Genomic DNA, 23,459 nt, shown 5'->3' on the forward strand with positions numbered 1-23,459 from the left:
AAGCAGGGCTGGGCCCTGGGTGTCTGACATGACCAGCAGGGGGAGAAGGATGATAGCAAGGAAAGGAGTCTGGGAGGAGATGTAGGGAAAATACCAAGCTGCACTGAGGGAACTGGAGGGTAAAAACAAAGGAAATGGTTAATCATTATGCCAAAGGTTGGTCGGTTGTTTCTTTTTGAGGGTCTCGGTGTTTCAGTATTAATCAGTTTTAAACTGGGCATTTACAATTGGGCTATTTCTTGTAAAAGGATTTGAGTTCCATTAATGAGTAAATACTGGCTCCTTTGCTGCAACATTACATTTATCTATCTCGTCCTCCTTTTTTTGGGCAGACAGTAAGTGAAGAGAGTAACAGCCAAAAGGCAAGCACAGTGAAGTCCCCTTTGGTCTCAGTGAAGTCAGAAGAGGACATGGACACTTTCTGATATAAAGAGCACAATCTGTCTGGACACAAGGCAGACGTTCCTCTGGGTCAGGAAGAAGGTCATCTCTTGTCTTGGGAGGCGAGAGATGGTCAGCAGTTCTCCAACAACCCCAACCAAGAAAACAAAATCCAACCTCTAGAGATCCTCGCAGAATTAGGATAATTTCAATCCCCAGATTTTTAAACAGTCTGACAGCCCCAGTTCTACAATTCTCACAGGTTTTTTTTTTCTTAGTAAAATAAATGTTCTTGTTCTCCATATCGGCCTCTTCCAGCATATCTTCTTGATGGAGTCCCACAGTAGACAAATTGTATAGAGGACTGAAACTGGTTCTCAGGAAATTTCAGGTAGCACAGTGCTTCCTAAACAGAAGGTCTACTTGCTCTTCCTTTTACCCCTTCTCACTGTATTTTATGCTATTTTATCCTGTTTTGCTGCTAACTCACATTCCCGTGTTTAGAAGGCAGCAGCACAGTCCATCAGACTCCTACCAGGCTGGAGTGGTCTGGTGGGAACTTCCAGGGCCTGAGAAGCAGCAGCACAGATCCAGGCACTCAGGAAGCTGACTCCGGGGGATGGTGGTGTGGACATGCAGAATGCAGTTCTCATGTTCTGGGGCACGACGCTTGGTCAAGCACATTGGCGACTCCTGGATGAGAGCGGTTGGCTCTGGATCTGGACTCTTGCTTCCCTTTTGCACCTACTGAGCTGCAGCCCTGCCACCCAGCCCACTGCAGACGGGCACAAGAAGCAGTCTTTCTGATCCATCCATACCCGGTGGTCCTCCTCTGCATCAGGAGTCTGGATACCTGGCAGAAGCATCCCACGCAGGCCCTTGTTTTTTTTTTAAGATTTAAAATTCTCTCTGCCAGAGTGCCTACCCATTATCCATAGATACCATTTACTTGTAAAATATGCAATTAGGGCAATGTATATTCATGAGATTTTGAGTTCTAACTAAATCTTTGGTACTAACCAGCTGTGTAACTTTGGATAAGTGGTGTCATTTTTCTTAACATCAGTGTCTTCATCTTTAAAGTGAGGAGCCTAGACTGAATGATAACTAGGAATTCAGGGGTGATAGACCCCACATCTTCATTTACAAGGTATGATCAAAATATATGGTGGAAGTTTCATTTTTAAAAAATGATTGCATTGCCATGAATTGTCCTCACAATACACCCTCTTGCTTCACACTTATCCCATTGTATTAGTCACTTTTTGAAGCAGTTCTGAAAGTCCTCTTTCCTGTCTTTACAAGGTGTGATAAAAAAATATACTGAATCAACTGCCACATGGCATCCAGTGGAAAGGCAGACTCAAAAAGCAGTACAGTGTGTCATTATCCACCTTACTCACTGGATCTGGTGCCATCAACTCCCCTAAAGTAAAAAGGACTGTGAAAGGCAAACATTTTGAATCAATGCAAGACATTGAGGCAAACATGACAGTGCAGAAATTACTTCTGAAGAGCAAGAATGATAGCATGAGTGTGTTTGAAGCCAGAGGGAGTACTTTGAGGGAAATTAATATCCATGTGTTTTTTTATTATAATAAATATTTAAATATTAACTCTTTTTAAATCATACTGCAAAGTAACAATAACAATCCCACTCTTGGTACCATTTTTGTGCATTAGCATTCCTGTTGCTTGACAAAATAGTTGATACCCACAACGTAGGGGGCTCGTGGTTTAAGAGGGTTCAGTCTGTAGTCAGCTGGCTGCAAGAGCATGCTGGAAGGGCAAGGCAGAAAAGCTGAAAGCTGCTCAAAAATGGCAGCCAGGAAGCAGAGCAGAACAGTGCCAGAGAGAAAGGAGCTAGAGACCGGAAATAGTAACCGAAGTTATGCCTCTGTGACCCACCTACACCACCCCAGAAGTGTGCTTTACAAACCTCCTAAGGTGTCTCTCAAGCCAATCAAATTCACAATCCAGCTTCACTGTTAGCAACTGCTAAAACAACATTTTAAATGCTGACATAACCACACATAACCACTTCTAGACAGTGGTTTCTTAATTAGATTCTTTCAAATGCTGTCTATGACTCTTAGAATGAATATTACCTTGGAGTGAATATTAGAGGAAATGTATACATAGTATCACAGTATTTATCGCTTTAAACTAGGAGAGACAACTTTCTGACATATCCTGCCTGCAAAGTTGAAATCTTCCTACAACATGTTGATGATAGTGAATAACAATGTATTGTATTTTTGAAAATCGCTAAGAATTTTTTAAAAAATCGCCAAGAATAAATTTTTAGTGCTCTCACCACAAAAATGTATGTATGCAAGGTAGGTATATGTTAATTAGTTCAATTTAGCAATTGTATATAAACATATTTCAAGATAACCATGTTATATATGATAAATATATATGTGCAATGTGTCAACTGAGAGTAAACTGTTTTAAAATTTTTGACAATTCCTTCTACCACTATTATCTAAAATACTGCCAGAAAAATTATCAAAATATGCAAATAAACTAATATAATTCTCTTTGGTATTTGGATCCTATCTCAGTGTCCTACCATTACAGAAAATATATGACTGGAGCATAGAGAAAGGAAAACACATGAAAACAGGTGGAAAAGAAACAGCTGGGGACCTCGGGTATTATTCTAGCTTAATTAAATTATTTTAGCAAAATAAAGTTTGCTAAAAAGGACAGTGAGGAATGGGACAGGGGAAGGAATGGGACATAGATTGGGGAGGGATATTACTATCTACATGCATCTTCTCTACAAAAGGAGACAAGCCGCCTTGCAGAGGAAGGATTCCCTTCCCTGACTTTGTAGGTTAGAGTAGCTCATGGAGCCACTACTCTAGTAAAGAAATAAATCAGACTCACAAGCTTAATGGAATATGATTCCTCTTATATTGGGAAACCTAAAATATAAATTATAGAACAAAATTAAAAGTAATAGGAAACAGAGAGAGAAATCAGTTGCATAAGGGAAAGGGACCAAGAGATGGAGGGAAAGAAGAGGAAAAGGAGGGGAAGGGGATTAAAAAAAGAAATAAGATGTGTTAGGTACATGAACCAACTCCCCACAATGAATATAATCATTCTGTGCTGCAAACATGGACTCATAAAATAAAAAAATCATAAAAAAAAGAAAAGGATTGTTCAGCAGAGCAAGATCCAACTCGCCTGTTCATCGAAGGAGCAAACTATTTTTCTTTTAGTAATTGTTCTATTATTAGCTATTATTGTTAATCCTTTACTGTGTCTAATTATACATACATATGCAAATAGAGTGTCTTTTGTTTATTTTTTTCTCTGTTTGGTGTTTGAGACAGGGGCTTGCTATGTAATCCAGGCTGGCCTCAAACTCACGATCCTCTTGCCTCAGCCTCCTAGGTGCTGGAATTATAAGCATGCACACAGTTTTTGTGTATGTGTCTTTCTACACCAGAATCTTTTCCCTCTGCAGAAAATTCGGACCATTGTTCCCTGGGGCAGGACAATGACTCACTTAATCAATAATCTGCTTTATCAATTATAATAACTAATGGCTTACTTAGTTCTACTCTTTCTTTACATTTGCCTTGGATGATAAACTAACAGATTAAAGGGGCAGTGCAGTTTCACTTGGCAAAACCTTCAGAAACACCTTGAGCACTGTTTCCTTTTATTCCATCTAATTATCAGTCGGCAGTGGCAAACTTTCATCTACAAAGAAAGCAGTACAGTGGGAAGAACAACGGATCTGAACAAAGAGATCCAAGTTCCTGTCCCAGCTGTACCATTCACTAAATGTGTGATAGTCTGGCCTCTTTTCTGAACTGAGATCATACCAGCTGACCTCAAAGGCCCCTTCCGGGATGTAGCAGATATTCCTTTAACAATTACTTACAGAACATCTCCTTCGTGAGAAGCATTGGTCTAATCAGTGGGGGCAAACTCATGGCAGATGGGCTGTTTGATGTCACTGAAAGCTCTAAGGGTTCACCATCACTGTTCTGGTCTGTATCTGGAAGATACAGTAATGAGTTAAGAGACAAAGGCCCTAACTTCATGGAACCTACATGCCAGTGGAGAAAGAGAACATAAGTATACGTATGTATGCATGCATGCATACATACAATGTTACATTATTTATAGAGGGAAATAAAGCAGGGGAAGGGAAACGGGGCACTGTTTTATGTTGAAGGATAAGGAAAAGTCTCACTAATAAAGGGGATTTAGCAGAGAGCAGAAGGCCCTGAGGAATGGGTGAGGCACATCTGCACAGAGGCAGCCAGTGTAAAGCCTCTGAAGTAGGAATGTGCTTAGCAAGGCAGCCAGTGTAGCTGCAGTACAGCAAAGAGAGGAAGTGGGGAGAGGCCAGGAGGAGTTGGGGTTGGGGACACGTTGGTTTTGTAGGCAGGCAAAGTCTTTGACTTGAATGCTGAGAAACTTGGGAAGCCACCAAAGGATTTTTGATATAAGAAGTGACATATTTTTTTCAGCTTTAATTGAGTTTATTGGTACATTTTAGGGACACAGTACAGTTACATTCATTGTTGGGATCTTGTACCTCTACATGACAAGTCTTGATTCTCATTTTTTCCCCTTACCCCTGCCCTCCCTTCACCCCCTCCTCCCCTCCCCATCCACAAACACTTTATTTTCATCTTTTCATTATCTCACATTTTTTTCTTTTCCTGTATTACCCTTCCCCTACCCATCCCACCTTCCCTACACCTTTAGCTCCTTTCTTCCTATTTCTAAATGTCAGTAATCTTATTAGGATCTTATGTATTATTGCAGATTATTCACATCAGGGAAACTATTTGGTATTTACACGTGTGTGACTTATTTATTTCACTTAGGAGTATATCTTTAATATGTATCCATTTTCCTATGAATGAATCTATTTTCTCATTCTTTATGGCTGAGTAATATTCCATTTTATAAAATAACCACATCTTCTTTATCCAGTTTCCAACATTTAGCTGTTACAAACCATCAGCAGAACTAAGAGACAATCTACAATGTGAGGAAAAAATTTTACCAGCTATTCCTCAGACAAAGGACTATTATCAAGGATATATAAAGAACTCAAAACAATCAGCCCCCCCAAATATAAGACCCGATTCAAAAATGGGCATCCAAAATGAACAGATATTTCTCAAAGAAGTAAAAGCAGCAAGTAAATATATGAAAAAATGTTCCACATCACTGGTCATTCGAGAGATGCAGATGAAAACAACACTGAGATTCTACCTCACCCCACAAAGAATGGCTGCTATCAAGAAATCAAACAATAACAAATGTTGGTGGGGTTGTGGGGAGAAAGGAACCCTTCTCCATTGTTGGTGGGAGTGCAGACTGGTGCAACCACTATGGAAATCAATATGGAGATACCTCAAAGAGCTTGGACTGGAGGTTCCATTCGACCCAGCCATCCCTCTGCTGGGTATCTTTCCAAAAGAACTAAAAGAATCATATCACAGAGAAGTATGCACACCCATGTTTATAGCGGCACAGTTTGTTGAAGTGACATATTTTTTATTTATCCTGAAACAAAATCTCAGAGCATCTTGTTGACCATGAACTGAAACCTCTGCAACCATGAGGCAAAATAAAGTTTTTTTTTTAACTGTAAAAGACTGACAAATTGGACAACAGCCTAAATTCCAATTCATAAAAGAAAGACATCATTAAGACAACAAACCAGTGAGAGAAATTATTTGCGACACTTACAACAAAGATCTTGTATTCAAGCTATATAACAACATGTGCAACAGTAAGTACAGACAGACACAATAAAAATGGACAAAAGACTTGAACAGGCACTTTGAAAAAGAAATTTTAAATGAATGATAATATGTGAACAGGGCTAAACTGCTTGAGTCATCAGAGTGAAAATGAAACCCACAATGCCGAGTGTCAGCAAAGTTGTAGAGCCATTAATAGAACTACTTTAGAAAAACTGTTGGGCAGCCGGGGATTTAGCTCAGTGGTTCTGGCACCTGCCTCGCAAGCGCAAGGACCCGAGTTCAATCCCTGGTGCTCCCCACTGCCACAAAAAAAAGTAAAAAAAAAAAGAAAGAAAACTGTTGGGCAATTTCCACTATGGCTGAACATACATACACACAGTGATACAACAATTCCAATCCAAAATGTATGTCTGAGAGAAATGAGTTCATCTGGCAGCTCTAGGCATAGAAAAATATCTCAGCAGGATTATTTGCAATAGTTAAAAAATAGAAGGGCCATTAGCTCAGTGGTTCCGCTGCCTGCTTTGCAGTGCAAGGTCCTGAGTTCGATCCCCAGTACTAAAAAAAAAAGTAGAAAACAACTCACACGTCCATCACTCACAGAACAAGTAAACATGCTAGTCTGGTCTTACAAACACTGGGCACTGAAAATGAACAGATGCTGCCTCACAACACTGATGAATCTCATAAGGAGCAAAGGGAGGCTTTGGGGTGGAGGTGCAGAGTGAAACCCAGAAACCTCAGCCTTATCCAAGATGGTGCCCTCATCTTATATAAAACTTATGTGGGAAACAAAAGTAAAAGTTGCTAACATTTTTAAAGTCAGGAAAATGAGAACATGGGGGCTTATAACATCAATCTTTGTATCTTGTGTAGTTAAAAAATATGCACCCTCTTCCAAAAACAAGGAGCTAATATATGGCTGTGAGCTGAGACAGTGAGGATGTCTACACTAAGGCCCGTTTTCTTCTCTACTAAAGCTCAAGCTCCTGTTTTTTATACTGCAGAGTTTAATATCTGATTACTCTTTTTCTTTTCCTTTCTTTTTTTTTTCTTTTTTTTTTTTGCTTTTTCATGTGTACCTTAGTCAATTTAGGCTGCTATAGCAAAATATCGTAAGTCAGGTAGCTTAGACAACAGAAATTTATATCTCACAGCTCTGGAGGCCGAGGAGTCCAGGATCAAGGTGCTGGCAGAGGTAGGTTGCATTGTCATGTAGCCACCATCACACTGGGTGCTCATACAACCTCCTTGTGTGTGTGTAGGGCGGTGAGGGTGAGAGGGGCCAGCTCTGCTGTCTTCCTAGCGGGTACTAATTCCAGCATGAGGGCAAGCCCTCATGACCTCATCACCTTAATTACCTCCTAAAGGCTCCAGGTCCCTATACCAGCACACCAGGGGTTAGAGCTACAGCATAGGACTCTGGAGGAGACCCAAACATTCAGTCTAACACAACTGTCTGACTGCTTCAGGGGTGTTTTTCTTGCTACTAAAACTAGACTGCAAATTCAGATCACAGACCAAATTACATCTCTCCAATATATCTGCTGCTCTTTGGACGGTAAGAATTACGTCTTGAAATGATAAATAAACACCTGAATAGCTTATAGACTGCTTGGCAGAAGTAAATTCGGCAATTTCAGGCCAAAGAGTTAATATTGCCACATTTTCTCCACTCATGTTCATTCTTTCCTAGGTGTACTTTTATACGCATACCTTATTTCCCTAAGGTTTTACTATAGTGGTTTAACAGCGGAGTTGGCCAAAAATAGCCCCAGTTCTTGTGTACGGCAAGGAAAGAATTGCCAAGCACATGCTCTGCAGTAAGTAGTAAGTAGCTATGTTCATTGGAGATCGCCGGGAAGGTAGCAGCAAGAACAGGGGAAAGGGAAAAGGGCAAAAAGGGCTATGATTGACTCAGGCTTTTAGAGCTTAAAGCCCAGACACCCCTGAGTTTTCAGTGCCTCCTACTGAATTTCTCACATGCTCAACTGCCCAAGGCATGGTGATCTCTTAGGCTTCCATTATTTTAATTTGCACCTCTTTTAAGAATATGGAACCATGGGTGACCATTAAGGTTGTGTTTATAGTTGAATGTAGAGAAGGCAGTGATTCATTCAGCTCCTTTTCTAACTGTACTAATGGGCCTAGATAAATATTTATCAAAGAAATTCACACACAAACTCATATATTTTCCCCGTCTGGAAGATGCAAGCCATTTTAATCTGCATCTCTTGCTTTGGCTGTTGATCCTAGCAAAATGCCAATATAGGCATCTTCATAGAAATAAAACTTTAAAATGTTATTAGCCTTTTATATATATTTTAGCATGAACAAAGAAACTGTCAGTTTTGATACGAGCAATTTTGAACTCTACAAGTATAAGAAGGGACAAATATTTGGGATCAGAAGAGCAGCATGAAAGCACAAAACAGGAACAATATCTTTTACAATTTTGCCTAAAGCTCCAGAATGTTGATAAGCAAAATAATGAAGTATAAACCACCAGATTTATACTTGCTGTTTGTATTATTTCAGGCATTGATCTGAAAAGCAGGCAGTCAATTCGCACTAAAGCAATTTACTATTTATTTTGTGCCCATGTGTTATACTACAAAGTACTGGGCCCCATTTCCATCCATAGTCAGCCTTTCCAGGGCCAAGGCCGGGAGCCAGCAGGCAGAAAGGAAGTAGAGCTAGAGAGCCTTGAGGTTGTAAACAGAGACTCTGCCAAATCCTTGGCCTGGGTGTTGTGGCAACAGCACAGGCATTGGTCAGTCTCTTGCTGCCTCCACCCACTGCGATCCCCAGGCAGCAGCTGAGTCCAGCCTCGGGCCGCAGGTTCAGACACCATCTGGGTATGGAAGATCTATGAAGAGCTTGGAAAATGAGGGCCTGTCCAGATGTAAGAGGCTTCACTAATTTGGCCAGGAAGCCCCAAAATCCTAGGATTCTCTGAAGCAGGTGTATATTTGAGACACTCATAAAAAAGACACCCCTGACAATGTGGATTCGGTGGCTCTCATCACATGTAAAGGATCCAGAAATGACAATACCAGTTGTCTTCACTGTTATTAAGAGTAAATTAGCCATGTTCCTGCCTCAAATTGCTTAACCTGAATCCAATCATAAGGAAACAATCAGGTCAATCCAAAATGGAGAAGGTCGTTCCATAAAATAGTTGACCTAACTCTTTAAACAGATCACTGTTAGGTGTAGCATACCTTTGACCCCCATATTCTGGGAGGGTGAGGCAAGATGATCCCAAGTTCAAGCCCATGCTGGACAACTTAGTGATATAACTATATCTAGACAGACAGACAGACAGACAGACAGACAGACAAATGTTTTAAAGGTCTGGGGATATATCTCAGAGCAAAGGCCCTTGGTTCAATTCCTAGTGTGAAAAAAATCATCGTTATGAAAGGCCAAAATGATGATGATGATGATGCTAGGTAACTGTTTTAAAGAAAACTGCAGAGATGTGACAACTAAATGTCGCATGTAATCCTTGAATGGAAACTTGCTCAGGAACAAAACTTTTAAAAATCATGTATGGGACCAGGGATTTAGCTCAGTGGTGCCGTCGCCTGCCTCCCAAGTACAAGGTCCTGGGTTTGATCCCCAGTACAAAAAACAAACCATGTATATATAGGACATCACAGGACAATGGGGAAATTTGAACTGTAAGTGTATAATGAAATGACAGCATCTTATCAGTACTAACCTTTCTAACACCGAACTGGATCGTGCCATCACTAATGGAAGGGTATAAGGAGTTTTAGATCTCTGAAGAGATACTCACTAAAAATGTTAGGCATGATGATTAATTGTGTGTGTCAATTTAGCTGGCATACCACGTCCAGATTAAATATGATTTCTGAATGTATTTGTGAAGGTGTTTCCGGATGAAATTAGCATTTCAATCTGTGGAATCAGGAGGGTAGACAGCTGTCCCTGGTGTGGGTGGGCATCATCTAATCTATGGAAGGCCTTAACTGAACAAAAGGTAGAGGAAGGAGAGATTTATTCATTCCTTTTGCTTCCTTCCTGCCTTTTCTTTTTAAAAAATTATTTTTTGGGGGGTACTGGGGGTCATACTCAGGCCCTTGCACTTTTGAGGCAGGTGGCAGAACCACTTGAGCTAAATCCCTGGCCCTCTTTACTTTTAATCGTTAACATTTATTGATAGTATAAAGAATACAGATTGAGGTCCAGGGATTTAGCTCAATGACATTGCACCTGTCTTGCAAGCACAAGGTCCTGAGTTCAATCCCTGGTACTGCAAAAAAAAAAAAAAAAAAAGTTTGAGAAATATACTTGATAATAATATTTCAAACTAACAGCCAGACTATAAAATGTGTATAATAAGCCTCTTCAAGTTAAATAAAATTAACTTTTTAAAAGAGCCCTTCTGAAAATGGCCACTTATATCCTATCATTCACATAACAGCAATAGAAATCTCAGGGGTAGCAACCAAAATTGAGGTGCCCCAGGGAGAACAGAAGCGGTGCTCCCTGACCGAAGCTGGGAATCTCCTGCTTTAACTTTCCCTGCCTTTGGACAGAATTTATATCATCAGCTCCCCTGGTTCTCCAGCCTTTGAACTCAACTGGATTTCACCACCAGCTTTTCTGGTGGTGTTCCTTGCAGACAGCATATTGTGGGACTTCTCTGCCTGCACAACCAAGTAAGCCAAGTAATTCTTCATGACAATTCTCTCTCTCTCCGTACACAAGTGTGTGCACATTCACACATACACACCCTAATAGGGGAGAGGTAGAGGGGGATCAGTCTATGGTCCTGTTTCTCTGGAGAACCCTAATCAATAGTTTTAAGAGGTACATAACTTGCCCTCCAACCTCTGTTTCCTCACGCATGAATCAGGAGGGTGACGCCTTCTTCACAGGACGATGGTGAGGATGAAATGCTAGGACTATGAGTCCGCTGGTGATGTACATTTATTGGAATACTTACCGTTCGTGAATGGAGGACAGGCAAAGACAGCCTCCTTTCCAGCCTCCTATTTTTGCTTGGCCTCTTTTTCTAGGGCTCTCCTCACTTTTCCAGATGGAGGCTGACATTTGGAAATAGGTGCCGCGGGCCTCCGGCCCCAAGCCTGGATGGCTCTGAATCCCTATCGACATCTATATGAAACAGGAAGGTTGACTTTACCTCTCAGAAAGACCTCTTCTGCCTTGTACCCTGAAGCGAGATTTCTCAATTTTAATTCCTACCTTACCCTCTGCCTCTGTATTAATAATCCTAGGGCTGGGGGTTTAGCTCAGTGGTTCTGCCGCCTGCTTTATAAGCACAAGGTTCTGAGTTCAATCCCCAGTACCCCACCCCACCAAAAAAGACCCATATATTAATAGTCCTAAACTCTGAACTTTTGTTCAAATATTAACTCATCTTTCTGTGGGGAAAATTCACAGGGTCCTTGAGTCTATGAATCAGATTAAGCAAAACTAGAATGTTTTTGAACTTTGCCAATTGATGTCACAAAACACAACTGTCCCCTTCTACACCACTGCCCCGAGGGTCACATTCAGAGGCAAAGTTAAATCAACAAGCATTTATTGATCATCTACTGAGTCACCAGAGCTGCATCGGTACTACTGGGTATAAGGAAAGGGACACAGAGGGCTATCAGAGAGCTTAAAGGAGAAAGCTGATTTTAGGAAAATAATGAAACCTGAAGCATCATTCATGGGGAGAGAAAATATTTCAAGATCCTTGTAATAACCAAAATATGATATGAAAATATTCGTTGCTCCCTATCCATAAGTTTCTATTCAGGCCGTGGGCTTCAATAATTTGCTAAGGGTGGTTGCCTACACTCATAACTGAAGGAATTACATACTAAAGTATAGTTAATATATGGTTTTCATGGACCTCTGAATTCCATTCCAGACCTTGCGACAGTTTGTGTACTTCAGCTTGGGAATTCCTGGGTCACTTAAGATGCCATTAGCTGTCATTTTCAGAAAACCCTAACTCAAATTGCCTTAAACAAAAAGGAAATGTATGGTGCTGTTTAATGAAAAGTTTACAGCTAGGATGTATGTGAGAATCTCTACCCAAGTACTTTCTTTCTTCACACCTAGCCATTCTCAGTCTTAACAGTTTCCTACCTTCTTGCAAGATGTCATTACAAGGAAGGAGACAGATTCTTGAAAATAAGGAAACCTTAGCTGGGTGTGGTGGTGCACGCCTGTGATCCCAGAACTTGGGAGGCTGAGGCAGGGGGATCACTGTAAATCTGAAGCCAACCAGTGCTACAGAGTGAGTTTCGGCCAGCTGGACTACATAATGAGACTCAGTCTCCAAAAAAAAAAAGTAAGGAAACCTTAACAAAGGTTAGGTTTCTGGGCAGACCCTCTTTCCCTCCAATGAACTGCTTCACCTAACTAACCACAGTCAAAGAGAAGGGACCACAATGGCTGACTGATCTGCCCGTTTGAAACTTACTTTGAGTTGGGGTCAGGCTGCCATCCTGAGTATGAAAGCTCTGGATCCCTAAACAGCACCGAGGTCCTGTTTGACAAGGAGGCCACCAAGATAATCAGCTACCAGAGGGCTGGGTCCAAATCTAAATCTTGACTTACCTGGGCAGGTGGAGAAGGAGGGAGGCAGTTAGCAGAAGCTTCTCAAACAAGAATGCAAAACAGGATGTAAGAATAGAAATGCATTCTGGTGGTTTGCATTTATTGTGCTGTGAAGGACACAATCTAACAGAATGCAACCACAGTGCCTGTTGTCCAGGGGCGCCAGGAAGATTATGAGCTGGGCTAGAGTACTTGACTGTAGTTCATAGAAATGTGTGGTAAAGTTGAAGAGACAGTTTACGGAGAGCCTTGACCATGGGCATCCTTCTAACAAAATCCAAAGAGCAATGGACATCATCATGGTCTCCCCGGCAGACACTGATGAGTAGAGAGCAATATTTGAGGAAAGGCTGGTTTGAATTAAGCCAACAATTTTAATAATTTTGAAAGCTTAAATCCTTTATTTTATTCTTTTTTTGTGGCAAGGATAGGGCCCAGGACTTGGAGATGAAACAGTTTCTCCTTAAATGTGTTTTTGCCAAGTGTTGGTGAACTACAATACAGAAGAAAGCAGCACCTGCATTCTACACTTGATCTTAGCCAAAAGGCCGAGGAGCGATAGCACATGCATCCTAGATTGTTCCAGTAGAATGTAGAGTCAACTTGAATTTTGTTAAAGCTATGCCGTTTTTTTCCCCTTTCAGTGAGTTTGAGTCTCTTATAGGTGAGAAGAATCATTTTTCAACTCCAAGGTCTGTAACTATCACTACAGAACTGGCAGGAAATAAGTCTTATCCCTCCCTTTCCTCTCACTTTTTAAACTGCATTTTCACCATCTGGGCCTGGCTGCACCCTCTGCCCTCTGAGCAGCAGAGAGAGCCACTAAGCCTGAGTCTCCAGACAGCACCATGGGAGCTACCTCCTTTGCCAGCCATGGCTGATGGCCCAGCACATCCTGTACCTCTAGAGGTGGGGCTGCCACAGGAAAAAGCCCTCTTCACTGTCTCCAGAGCTTCGTCTCTAGAATATTTAATTCTCCCTTTACCGTCTTTAACAATCTCCTATCATTAGGGCTGGGGATGTGACTCGGTGGTGATAGAGCACTTGACTGGTGTGCATGAGGCTGTGGGTTTAATCCTCAGCTCTGCACAAAAGTAAAAATTTCCATTTCCCCATTGTCTGAAGTATTCAAGGGTAATGACAACCTGTGACCTGACCCCAAATTTCTTCTTCGTGTTTTCTTTTGGTTTTGTGGGGGTGTTATTTTTGAGGTACTAGGGATTAAACTCAAGGCCTCATACTTATTATGCCAGCATTCCACCCCTGAGCTACACCCTAGCCCTTAAAAAAAATTTTTTTTTTTTTTTAGACAGATCTCACTTCACTAAATTGCCCAGGTTGGCCCCAAACTTGTACTCCTCTTCCCTCAGCTGCCTGAGTACCCGAGTTTCCAGATGAGTCACCACATCTGACTTCCTTCAGGTTCTTTATTTACCATTTTAAGCCATGTATCCAAGCTACGTGGGGTCAAGAGTTTCTCAAAAGGGCCACAAAGTGCCTCTTCTTTTTTTCATTGAGTTTATTGGTACTTTTTAGGTATATAATACAGTTACATTCATCATTGGGATCTTGCACCTTTATATGATGTATCTTGCTTCTTATTTTTCCCCGTTCTCCTGTCCTCCCCCAACCCCTCCACCCTTCCCTATTTAGAAAGACTTTGTTTCCATTTTTTCCTTTTCTTATAACAAAATACCTCTTTTTTTTTTTTTTTACAACTTAAGTTTTATTGACCTCCCAGTTTTTAAAAAATTAAATTTAAGGTCATACGTCTCTTAAGTTTGATATACACAGATCGTGTGGAATATGAGTATGAACAGATACGAATTAGTCCATGCCCCAAAAGACATACTAGAATACAGAATCATCTTCACAAGTATACATAAAATCCTTGTAAAGGTAAAGGGGAATGTCTGGCTGTTCTGGGACACTTTGCAAACTGATTCAAAGCATGAAATGCACACCCCAAAGTGAATACACACGTTCTAGGTTCTGTGTTTCTGACATAGCCCATCAGAGATCAGGCCTCACGAATGATAAAGCTAAATGTACTGAATGAGATTCAGCTCCTTAGGTGAAAAAGCACAGACCTATAAATGTCATGTCGATAATTTCTCCAAAACATGAAGAATACAAATACAAGCCTTTTATTTTAAAAAGCACAAAAGACTGGTATAAATCCAAAAGGTTTAAATGCTTCCATTTTGAATAATTTAATGCGGAATCTATACAAGTTTGTTCCCAGGAACTAATATATCACTTGTCTCTATGAAGAAAAATTAATTCTAAAAATTAACATGGTTTTTCAGTATTTCAAATCTCACTATTATATTAAAAACCAGAGAGACCCCCCTCATATCTATTAGCTTTAAAAGATAGGCTAAAAGACTGTTTGCTATAATCAGTGTTACCAATGTTGGCCAGGCCTGTTTGATATATACACAGGGAAAATACATGCACTCAGTAATTTCTTATAAAATAACAAGGAGTAAGTGCAGGAGATGTAGAAGGGGAGAGAGAATTCAAGAAGTCCTTCTCCTCAGTAACTTTCACTTCAGAATCATCAAAAAGCAGCCACTTCACCTCAAACTCCTTTAAACTCTGCACTACACAGGAGATTTTGTTCTCAGATCCACTCATGTAAATGCCTGTTTGGTCACTGGATTCCTTATCTCTATCCACCTCATGGGTCCCATTAGTACTGTTAGTCTCAGAACTTGTGCGTTCAACAAATGCTGTACTGGCAGCCTTGTCAGGATGATGCTTTGTTGTAGAGCTCATAGACTGCTTTGCTCTTTTGTCCTGCAAGATGTCCAATAGCTTCTACATTTATTTTGTTCAAAACTTTACGTGGCTGTATATTTCCCCCAACTCTCATGGACGCTTCTTCATCATAATTTTCAGCTGCATCCCTTGCTTCCTCCTCATTCAGTGGCTCTGGCTTACCCACTTCACACGTCTGGTCAACCACAAAATTCTCCTTGTCTAGTTCTAAGCTGTTGAGGTCGGTGACTTTAACCAAAGCGGTGTAACGCCCACTGCTAATTGTCATGCCACTGTGCATCACAACTGCAAATAATCCATAGCTGTCATTGCTTGGCCTTGTGCTCCATTCTTGTAGCGACAACTTCAGAGGTGTCAGTAAGGGCGTGCTGATCTTAGAAAGTCTGCCACCGTAACAATCAAACTCCAAGCCGCTAGCAGCAAAGCACTTCAAATGAATGATTATAACTTCAGGCATTTTGTCAAATGGAAGACTTTGTTCAGCTTCAGTGTAATGATGGCAATTTCCACAGAAATATTTATGTTCTGCTGCAATCCTCTCCACCGAAGCAAACTGTGAAATTGCCCATCTCAAGGTGTTCATTTCTGTTTTTGGCTCTGGAGAAATTTCAGAACTCTCCTCTAGTTTGGAAAGCTCATCTTCTTGTACTGGTACACTGATGACCTGGAGATCTTCTCTTCTTTCTGTTAAACTTTCACGTGCTAAGCAATGAGTCCTTACCACCAGCTGACCTTGAAATTTTTCCACTAGTTCAAAAACCAATTTGCTCTGCACCTTTGTTTATGGGCTTAACTTCATTTAAATCTATAGGTCTGATATCTTCTGGAGGCTCAAGTCCCCAACATTAGTTCTATCATCGCTTCCCAGGCTCTTCAAGATCACACTTGATTTCTTTAGATTGTCCTGCGGATCCTTGATTTGTTGTTAGTTTTCACAGACTACAGAATTTAGAAAGAACGCTGGGCTGCTTCGTTGCAGACTTTAACCAGTTCATTTTAACTCTTGATTTGTTTTGTGAGGGTCTTACTCTCCTGTTTCCAGAAACAAACTTGGGGATGACTTTAGGAACTCCAGTGTAGACCCAGCAGCTTTTCTTTTTGATCTTGTTTGTCTCTCATTCTCATCCAGTGACTGGCTTTCCTTGGAACCTTTGACTTTTTTCTTCATGTTTCGAAATTCAGTGTCACTTTTTCTTCTCCCATCCCCTTTTGGAGGTTTTTCATTATAGTCCTCAGAATTCTCCATATTGTCCATTTCCAAGCTGTTAATGCCACTCACTTGCTCTTTCTGATGAGGTTTTTCTCCTACCTTTGCAGATAATTCTGCCACGTTTCTTACTTGTTTTTTTAGGAGTTGGCATGTTTCTTGAATGTTTCCCAAAATACACTGTAATATTTCCTTGCATCGTGCCGTAGACGTAGGGTTTGTACGTAGGGCTGAGTTCCCCGAGTGTGTCAAGCAGTCGTCTTGGCTGAGTAGCAAGCCCATCAGTGTATTTCTCTGGATTTAGGAGGAAACTGGCCTTAAGCTGTTCCACTGAAATGATTAAGGACTGTAAACTACATATAAGTTCATAACTTACCTAAGAATCTTCTTTGCAATTTCCCTTGTCTTTTTAATTGGCTTCATCCTTTAGTGCCTCTTTCTTCTTTCAAATAATATTAAATAAGTGCTTCACTCCAGCTTTAAAACCAGGACAAAAATATACCTGAAGCATACTATTAAGATAACAGGTATTGCCAAGATTATTCAGTCCCACAAAAGGCAGCAAGTTTTCTCTCTTCTCACAGTTTACAGGCGACGAATGTGCTGCGGGAACAACCTTGTCAATTTCTGGGCCTCTATATTCAGGAACTTTTTCTTCATTTTCTTGAGGGTCTGTAAAAATCTAAGACTCTCTTAGTTTCCTTTTTTTGAAAAATTTTCAAGGAAAGTGTGTTTTTCTTAGATGGATTTACCTCTTTAAAAAAAAAAAGTTCTTTACTTTCACTAGGTACGACAGCAAGCATTTTCTCTCTGAATCCCAGGGAGCTGACAAGAATTTATAGAGGGCAAATTTATCAGTAATTTTATCCAGTCATGGCCTGGCCCACCGCGCAGGCAGCCCCCAAGCCCGGCTGGGTCCTGCTGGTACTCACATCCCAGGCAGTACCCACCAGGCCACTAGAGACGAATGGTCCCCTCCGAGTCCCACAAAATATCTCTTCTTAACATTAGGTCACAGGTTTTCTCCTAATCCGTATCTGATAGGTAAATTCTAATTGTAAGACTATGTTACCATTAAGTGACTTCAACTCCTAAACCAGAATTAATTATAGTTGGTACAACCAAGGTTTCAATCAATCACAGATAAAAATAGTTCAGAAAAAAAAAGCAAAAATTGTAGAGATGGCTTGGCATATATGCAGTTATACCATTTTATACAAGAGACTTGAGCATCGTGAATTGTGCTATTCTAGGGGAGTCCTGGAACCAATACCTACCAGATGCTACGGAAATCTTCTCATTCCAGGCCTGCTCAGCTCTTTCTTTGCTGCAGGCTAAGCTCTTACCTAGAAGCCTCAGCTACTCTAGCAGACAGTAGCTGGAACTTTTTGAGTTGCCTCTAACCTGTGGCACATGTGCCACAGCAGGCTGTTACTGAAAGCTCTGAAAGGTTCGCCACCATTCTAACCAAGGGAACCAAATCAATGGCCACCCCCCCACCCCCGCCTTGTCTGTCTGCCTCTGTCTCTCTCTCTCATGAACACACACACACATTCAATATAATATGACACTCCTTCAACAAGAGTGGGCTTCTGTCTTGAGCACTGACCAGGCACTCCTCCTCCTCACTGAGCTACTGCCCCGAACCCTCCTCCTCATGGCCCAGCTTCCTCTTTGGTGTCCTAAGACACAATCTATCCTAAACCCTTGCCAGCCCCAGGGTGTAGATGACCACTGGGCCAATGTAGGCAATTTTCATAGATTTTCATTTCTATAGTGGAAAAAGGCCAGAATAGGCAGTAAAAATCTGCCATCTGCCCTCTCACCAACTGCTGACACTATCTGGGGCATGGTTTTCTTAGGCTTTGTAGACTGGGTAAATATGGGAAAATTTTATTACAGTATTCTCCTTTCATATTAAGAGATACATTCCAAGATCACAGTACTGAACCCTATGTATACTATATTTTTTTCTTGTATATTCACAAACTCAAGGTCACGTTTGTGTGTGTGTGTGTGTGTGTGTGTGTGTGTGTGTTACTGGAGATTGAACCCAGGGCCTTCAAACTGAGGTATATCTCCAGCCCCCACCCCTTTGTCTCAGGGTCTTGCTAAGTTGTTCAAACTGGCCTTGAACTCATGATCCTCTTGCTTCAGTGCTGTGACCAGCACAGCATAGGGTCTGAAGCGGGGAAGCGTGGTGAGAGATGAAGAAAATTGAAAATACATACCAAGATGAAGCTTAACAGCTGGGACCAGGTGGGACCATAGCCTGATGAGCTAATGGCCACCTGGTGTCCGGTGCACTCTTTATTTATAGCGTTGGAAGGTGGGGTAACTAGTGCCATGTGGCCCACGTGGCCCAGGCTGAAAGTGATTGTCTCGTGATCAAGGCATGCACAGAAAAGGAACAAGGATACACACTGTAACTGTCTCCTGGGGCTGTGCCATCCAGGATCTACAATTATCTATGGAGGAGAAAGGGAGTAGGGATTAGGCGAAAGGCTGTCTGTCTTCAGGCTTGGCCCACAGCATTTCAGCCTTGTGGTGAGGTGTGATTACAGGTCAGCACCACCATGCTCAGCCCTTTCTTCATTTTAACAGAACACAACACAATTTATGGTCATAACTTTTCAATAAAAAGTAAAAGAAGACTAACACAATCTTCTTTTTTCTTCTTGGCCATTTCATGGACAGCAGCTTTGTTCTTACCATAGATTTGAGCAACTTTAGCGCAAAGATTTTTTTTTTTAATTTTCCTTATTAAGGTGCTCACTTCAGCAGCACAAATAATAATTTCCTTATTAAGTCAGGAACTTTTGCCTTTTTTACTTAAGGAAGTACTTTATGGCTTCTTTTTGGCACATCTGAATAGCCAGTACCACCAATCTTTTCCTTTGAGGCCATTATTAAGTAAAATAAGAGTTAATTGGTTACTTGAGCACAAGTATTACAATACCATTATAGTCAACCTGAAGACTGAGATAGCTACTCAGTGACTGATGTACAGGTACCTTATAGCACTGGATATACTACACAAGGTGGGGATTTACATCCCAGACAGGACAACGGGCGGGGATGGCACAAGATTGTGTAACGCTCTTCAGAATAGAACAATTAAAACTGATGAAAGGCTTAGTTCTAGAATTTTCCATTTAGTACTTTTGGACACAGTTGCCCACAGGTGACAGAAACACCATAAAGTGAAACCAGAAGTAAGGGCAAGGGGAGGGATCCATCGTATTTTACCTCTTCCAACACAGTCTCACTGGCGCATCTTCCCAAGGCCCGACTCCCAGGAGGCTGAAAGGACAAGGTGGTGTCTGCCCCTGAGATGTGGTCCAACCCACTCAGTGCCCCCTGCCATAAGTAGATGCCCACATCTGGTAGTGTTTCAAGGTTGAGCAGGGAGAAGCAGGGGCAGGATTTGCCATGAGTTCAGAGAGAATTGAAAAGTGTCTTACTTTTCTCTCATGGTTGAATCAAAATACCCAACACCCAAAATTAAAGGGGAAAGGGTTCATTTAGTGCATAGTTTTTAGAAGTGTCAGTCCATAATTGTACATGGCAGAGGGGCAACAGTTCATGGCAGCAGAAGACAGCAAAAGCAACAAGAGGAACCGTAATGGTGTCTTTCTACCCCTCTTATCTTATCCAGACTACTGGGGATGAGACTAGTACCAAACCAATCAGTGGACTGATTTAGTAATCACACACCCTTAATCCCAGCATCACACACTACATTCAGCCACTTCTGAAAAAGTCACCTATGACTGCATAAGGCTTTGGGGGTACATCGACACACAAACCATAACATTCCTCCCCTGGTGCCCCAGAGACTCGTGTCCATTCCTTTATGAAAAAGCCATTTAGTCCATCTCTAAGAGTAGCCAAAGTCCTAACAGTTTCAGCATTGCTGAAAAATCCAAGTCCAGTCTCTTCTGAGATTTATGGCAAACTTAGGTGCAAGCCCCAGTACAACTGAAAAGAAAGCTAAAATACTTCTAACATTCAATGGCACAAGATAGACATTTCCATTCCAAAGATTATAAATGGGGGGATAGCAAGGAATAGGAACAAAGTAAGGCCAAATTCCAGTAGAGCAAACATTAAATCCCACAGTTTCACTTCCAGCATCCTCAGCAATCTGTGGCAAGTTGTGAACTCCAAAGAGCTTGGGTGGCTCCATCTCCGTGGCACCTTTGGTGGTTTTAGCTCCCACAGCTTCTCTCTTGGACTGGCTTCGCTCCCTCCTTGCAGTTTTCCTCAGAGGATCCATGTTCTTGCTTCTCCAAACTCCTGGGGTCACCCCTGCACCTTCATCTTCCCTCACAGCTTCACACACTGCCCTCTCAGAGGCACACTGCTTGGCCTCCCAGGATTTCTTCTGAAATCTGCATGGAATCCTTTCTGGTCCCACAACCCTTGCATTCTGCATGCTGCTAAAACCAGCATCACATGGATGACACCAAGGTCTGCTGCCAGCTGGAGCAGTTGCCAGGCTTCCTTCTCTCTTGGCTGAAGGGTACCTATGAATCAAATTCTGAGGAACTACCTCCCTGGGCCATGTTCTCGAGGAGCATGGTGCTCTACGACTCTCTTCTCAAAGGAAAGTCTTTGACTTTTGCAATTTTAAAAAAAATTTACCTATCATTTTTACTTTATCTATTTATTTATTGGTACTATTAGTACTATTTATTTATTTATTGGGACTATTATTAATTGTTACTATTGGGGATCAAACTCGAGACCTTGCACTTGCGAGACAGGCACGGCGAACCACCGAGCTAGATCCCTGGCCCTGACTTTTGCAATTTTGAGGCTGAAAAGGGTGGAGTCCTGCTGCTTCTTGTAATGCCTTCAGGCCAATTTTTATATTCTGTTCCTTCTCAGCAATCATGATTTCCTCTGCTCTGTCTTTGCAGGCTGCAACTTTACTAGCTCTTCCTTTCTGGCCAAACTCAAAATATTTTAAATCATTCTGCTGGGCTCTTTTCTTACTATAAATCTAGCTAAAATCCCTCAACAGTAGCCATGCTACCACCTCGACATTAGACTGACTTGAAGTATCTTCTGCCAGATAAATTAGTCTGTCACCCCAAATCTTAGCCTCAGGCAAAGTCTCTGGACACAAGTAAAATGTAAACAAACTTTTTGCCAAGGTATAAGACACATCCTCTGAAGTCCAACAGCCAATGCAGTCCTTCTGCTCAGCAGAAAACTCATATACCTTGTCTTTACTGGCTTTCTGGTCTTCTGAGTCTGACCAGAGTCTCCCATACAGTACAGCCTAAGGGTTCAAGCTCTACTTTTTCAGCCAGCATCTCCACTCTTCCCCTTCCCACAAGCCAATTTCAAAGGATCTTGAGCCACATGGCCAGGTAATGTCACAGCAACAACCCTACTCCTCTGGTACCTGTGTGAGTTACTTTTCTCTCATTGCTGAGACAAAAAAACCTGATACCCACAGTTACAGGGGAAAAAGTTTATTTAGCTCATACTTTGTAGAGGTTTCTGTCCATAGTCAGTTGTATAAAAGGCAGAGTGGCACATGGCAGAGGGGCATCACAGAGGAGAAACAGTTCATGGTGCCCACAGGTAACAAAAGCAACAAGCAACCTTAACAATGTCTTTCTGTTCCTTTTTATCATATCCAGACTACCAGGGTTAGGGTGGTGCCTAACCAATAAGTGGACTGATTTAGTAATCACACATCCTTCGGCCCAGCGTCACATACTCTATATATTCAGCCACCTCTGAAAAGGCCATGTATGACCGCATGAGGCTTTGAGGGGAAAACTAGACCCAAACCACAACAAAAAGCAATAATAGCCAGGCATGGTGGTACACACCTGTAATCTCAGCACTGGGGAGGCTGAGGCAGGACGATCACTGTGAGTTCAAGACCAGCCTGGGCTACATGGTGAGTTCCAGGTCAGTCTCAACTACATAGTGAGACCCTGGCTCAAAAAACAAACAAGCCAAAAAAAAAAAAAAGCAACAATAAAATCAAGTAAAATGTGATCACTTTTAAATTTCACTGTGAATGGTCAATTGTACACAGTGGCAGTAGTAATGAAGTATCTCTCACAAAACAGTTCTGGGATGTGCATTCTAAACAGTCTCGGTGGTTATTTTTGAGCTAATTATACATGCATAAGCTTTGAAGTAGCAGGCTGCATTCCTTCTTCACTGATTTGCATTGTTCTCTACTCAGAAGTTAGTTTTGGAAAACTCCCTATCATACCATCCCCAGTCCCAACACACTGCACAGTCCCACCACACTGGGCAAGTCTGGAGAGAACAGAGTCATTCTGGGTTTCCACCAAGGCAACTGTGTGCTCAATCCCGGGTACTGCAAATATCCACATTTAACAACAGAGCTGAAACAAACAACGAGGATACTATGATTAAAAGATTAAAAAACAGAACTTGAGTTACTTCAAGTATTTTAATTCTAAATAACTACTTGGAATTTCCATTTGTACTCAGAAATATAGCAGTGAAACAGCATGAACTGTGACCTGTAGTTTTTGTTTCTTCCTTTTAAAAATTAAAGTGAAATTCACTTAACATAAAATTATCATTTTAAAGTGGAAAACAGAGGCATTTAATACATTTGCAATGTTGCACAATCATCACCTCTATCTTGTTCCAACACTAATCGCACCCAAAAGAGAATCCATACCCATCAAACCACTCCTATTTCTCCTCTATTTTGATTG

At 41.4% G+C, this 23,459-nt stretch overlaps 1 pseudogene; it reads right to left on the reverse strand.

Annotated features, from left to right (window-relative positions):
- Positions 1-2,060: 2,060 nt before the first annotated feature.
- On the reverse strand, positions 2,061-21,013 carry LOC104860571 (annotated as a pseudogene).
- Positions 21,014-23,459: the final 2,446 nt, after the last annotated feature.

Source organism: Fukomys damarensis, unplaced genomic scaffold (assembly GCF_012274545.1).
Source record: "Fukomys damarensis isolate Sample0158 unplaced genomic scaffold, DMR_v1.0_HiC HiC_scaffold_14, whole genome shotgun sequence".
NCBI classification, from domain to species: Eukaryota; Metazoa; Chordata; class Mammalia; order Rodentia; family Bathyergidae; genus Fukomys; species Fukomys damarensis.